Source organism: Carya illinoinensis, chromosome 2 (genome assembly GCF_018687715.1).
Source record: "Carya illinoinensis cultivar Pawnee chromosome 2, C.illinoinensisPawnee_v1, whole genome shotgun sequence".
Lineage (NCBI taxonomy): Eukaryota > Viridiplantae > Streptophyta > Magnoliopsida > Fagales > Juglandaceae > Carya > Carya illinoinensis.
Genome location: NC_056753.1, coordinates 18,084,484 through 18,089,088, shown reverse-complemented (window position 1 = coordinate 18,089,088; position 4,605 = coordinate 18,084,484). Strand labels below are relative to the sequence as shown.

The following is a 4,605-nucleotide window of genomic DNA, read 5'->3' as shown; positions in this document are numbered from 1 at the left end:
TTAATTCAAAATACAACTCTAATAAGTTTATATTTTTTTAAATGTATAAATTTTAATTTATAATTTTAATTATATTATAATTTGGGTTAAAAAATTATAAGACATTTGGTTGAGCGCGGGGCGCACGGGGCGGGTTGAATATATTAGTTTATATAAAATTTTTTAAAAACTTGAAGTTGAATTCAAGTTTATTGAAAATACAACTCTAATAGGTTTATATTTTTTTAAATGTATAAATTTTAATTTATAATTTTAATTATAGTATAATTTGGGTCTAAAAAATTGTAAGACATTGGGTTGAGCACGGGCCGGGGTTGAATATAGTTGTTTATATAAAATTTGTTAAAAACTTGAAGTTGAATTCAAGTTAATTCAAAATATAACTCTAATAAATTTATAATTTTTTAAATGTATAAATTTTAATTATAATTTAAATTATATTATAATTTGGTTCTAAAAAAGTATAAGACATTTTCCGAAAAAGAAAAAAGAACTGAATGTCACTTTAATTAACTCTTTAATCCAGTTTAATATATATTTGTTGATCACATGTTGAGTTTATTTTGTGAATCTTCCGATCATGATGATGAATAATTTATATTTTATATTACCCACTTGTAATAATAATAAATGTGGTAAAAACACGTTTTCTCACTTTGAAGTATCATTTTTTTAATTAAATCATATTCAATATATTAAAAATTGCCTTATATATTGGCTTATCTCTTAAACTAATTATAATTCACATTCAAAAGATACATAAACTTGACCAAAGAAATATGCCACCAGATTTATTATTCGAAACCAACAGTAAAGACGAAGTAAACCAATCCTAACATATGAGTAGTTCGGTTGGTATTAAGTCTAATAAACGTGGGGGCATCATGTGTGCATATATATAGCCATATATGAGTTGTTAAAAATTTTCCCACAACAAAAACGGGTCTTCCAAACTTGAGCGCCAACTTCAATTTTTGTCAAATATTTAGGGAAAACTTGAATTTCCCTCTCACTGCTAATTAACCAACCCGCTGCAACTCGTCCACCCTCCCAACCAACGTAAAACCACGGAAACAACCCACCTCAAATATTCGTACACCCACACATCTAATTTCCGTCAAAACAAAAACTAAGTTGGCGCCTTTAGCTCACCTCAAATTTTCATAAAATTTAAATTTCCCTCCCTAGTGTATACGGCATTACACGCTGCAAACATTCCTCTTGATCTTATTTCTTCCTTTTGCATCTAGGTTTCAAAGTATCAGCCTAGGAGTTACCAGCACCACACACGCCTTCTCCTGGTCTCCACACCGTTCGAAACCAACCTCCATCTATGATGCTCTGTTTTGCTGCCCAAAAACAGAGTTTTTTGACTGAAAACGCACTGCCCTGAAGCCACTAGCCCGCTGGTTGCTGCTACTGCAAACGACGCCTTTGACGACAGTAGAATATGATGCTCATGCAACTTGATGGGGGGAAGATGAAGTGGCATGGGTAGGTACGTACGTACGTATGTGCTTGCCTAATCAATCTCACTTGCGAGTTGCACCTTCTTTCAATTTTTGAATCTGATCAATTTGAATGCATGGCCAAGGTACGGTAGCCAATAGAATAAATGCATATGCATGTCCCCTTTAAATTGTGCACCTTTTTCTTTTAAGCATTGCACCAAAAGATCACGATGAGTACTATATATGTTGATTTATTGTGTTACGTCTTTGCAACGAACTTTTGGTTGATTCACGAGAAAGAATTCTTAAAAAACTCCCTTACAAACTGTCATAATAACTTTATTATGTGATACTTACGTACATTACATTGAAAATTTTTTAGTTTTACTGTAAAATAGATAAGGACGGAATAAAAAATTATATAAATTGTATTTTATAGGGACAACTTTATAAATAGTATTTTACTTTTATTTAAAGTAGAACGGATTATTAATTGAAGTTCTTGCATGTGAAACGTAGAGGGAATGAGGGTGAGGCAACTTGGACTCTAAGATATGATGTGGCTACTATTCTAATTAGAGGAATCATATTTGCAGATTTATGGTGAGAGGCCAAAATTCTTGGCTTTAATTATATATATTCATATTTTTGGAATTTTTGGGGTCACATATATATATTTATTTATGCATATATATAAAAATATTATTTCTTGGCTCTTAGAGAACATTGTTTTTGGATTTAATAAAATAATAATTAAGTTATCTTTATTTTTCTTATTTTTGTGGAGATTCAAAGATTTTAAATGGACTAGTTAGAAGAGCCTTTTCACATTTTAAGGAATTAGGATAAGTAGCAATTTATATTTTTCTAGAGGGCCAAAGAGTTTTTTATTTTTATTTTTATTATTATTTTTGCAAGTTTCGATTCGAGCTAAAGAGTTTTAGACAAAATTAGAACTTTAGCTTTAAGGGGCCAAACACACAGTACATATATATACATAGTTAACTTTAAAAAAAATAAAGGATATCATATTCTCCTTATGGAGGAACTAATTGAAGGTAATTTATATAGAGTAAAAAGTTCAAAAAATAGAATATGGACATTATAAATATATCACAATGACAAATTACAGAGATTATTTTAACTTTTAACACTTGTATATACACACAGAGTATATATATATATATATTTATTTATATATATTGCAATCGCAAATCTGTTTTGCAACAATATTAAATGTAACAATCGGAAAATAATTCACTTGGAAATAAAGATGTTAAGGGAGGATATATAGAAAATAATTGCAAGGCTTTTTATTTACGAGAGAGAGAGAGAGAGAGAGAGAGAGAGAGAGAGAGAGAGAGAGAGAGAGAGAGAGAGAGAGAGAGAGAGAGAGAGAGAGAGAGAGAGAGGGAGGGAACCCTACATGCGTGTGGATGCGCATGTACTCCTTAGAATTGTAACTATCATTTGTCTTTACATGCTATGAGACATTTGGGTTTTGGGGGAACAAGATCTTCAGTTTATTTTAATGTCTATGTATAAACAATTTAATTTGTGATGAATTAAATTATGACATTAATGGATTCAGTGGCTTCTCATTTCCTCTACTACTATGTGGCCTTTCCTTATGATTCATTTCCATGGTGTTATTGTTGTGGCTTAATTTGCGATATGAAGGGATTGCATTTTGATGCTTCTCCAGATTTTCCCTCCTTCGGTTTGTACTCATTTCTTTATTTATTTAATTTGCAGAATGCACTCACTTTGTCCAGCTGTGTGGTCAAAGCATAGACAAGGGATTGAAAAAAATGTAAAATGAAGATTACATAACTCGTTGTGTAGTTATCAAGTAACATGGAGGTTAAAAATATTACTCCTATGATTATCACATCTTGTTTCAACATGTATTATTTCTTTAAAACATATTATTCTCTCTATTAATTTAGTATGACTTTTTGATATTTTCCAGGCTCAACAATTGCACCACAATTTCAAAGAACTATTGGATAAATGTGAAGAACTACCTATGAAATAAATGCTCCTAAAGCTAATGACAAACAAAACGTGAAGAAGAAGAATTATCCATGGGGAACTTTTATGTGTTTTGATTTGTAATTTTTTTATTATATGAATAGTGGCCCATTATATCATATTTATTATTAATTAATATATTATATATTTTTTATTGTGGGATATCATATTATTGGTATGTCCTAAATTTTGTTAATTAATGCAAAGCACTGGTAATATATTTGTAGTGGTGTTTATATTAATGTCATTAATTTAAAAAATGTGCCGGCATTTATAATAAATTGCAATACAAAAAAGAAAACTCATGGTGGCGTTTAGATAAACACCATTAATAAATTCAATTTGCCGCTAACGTATTATTAGTGGCTTTTTAATAAATGTCGCTAATTTATATGATGTGCTGGCAACGTAATATGGCGGCGTTTATGTTAACGCCATTATTTTAAAAATTGGCGTTGTTTAGATAAACGTCGTTAATAAATTTGACAAAATACTATTAGTGGCATTTAAATAAATGCCGCCAAATTATATGACGAGCTGGTAGTTTACTTGTAGCGGCGTTCAGATAACCGCCATTAAATTAGGTCATTGGTGGCGTTAAGATAAACGTCATTAAAGTATTCAATGTGCCGCCGCCAACATATTATTAGTGGCATTTAAATAAATGTCACCAATTTATATGATGAGTCGACAAATTAGTAGTAGCGGCATTTCTCGTAACGCCGCTATTTTAAAAAGTAGTGGCGATCATATAAACGCTGTTAACAAATTCAATGTGCCGCCGCCAATTTACTATTAATGGCATTTAAATAAATGCCGCCAATTTATATGATGCGTTAGCAATTGTTGATGCAGCGGCGATTATGGTAACGCCGCTAGTATATGCCAAGGATGGCATCGATAAAGTGGCGGCGTTTCGAGAAGCGCTGTTAATGTAGTTACTGTGGTGGCGTTTCCAGAAATGCTGCTACATTGATACAAACGCCACTAATGAGATTTACAAATACCGGTGTTTGTACAAACGCCGAAACAATGAAAATAGCGACCCTCCACTACCTGCGGACGGTTGCGCCGTTAGAGAAACGCCGCGAATTAATTAGCGGCGTTTTTTTGGATAGTT

General features: G+C 31.6%; 1 long non-coding RNA gene across 1 annotated transcript; it reads left to right on the top strand.

The window, feature by feature from the left end:
• Positions 1-949: 949 nt before the first annotated feature.
• Positions 950-3,734, top strand: LOC122294545. The gene is made up of 3 exons (XR_006237673.1): positions 950-1,594; positions 3,207-3,314; positions 3,424-3,734. It is a non-coding gene; the product is annotated as an uncharacterized LOC122294545 (long non-coding RNA).
• Positions 3,735-4,605: the final 871 nt, after the last annotated feature.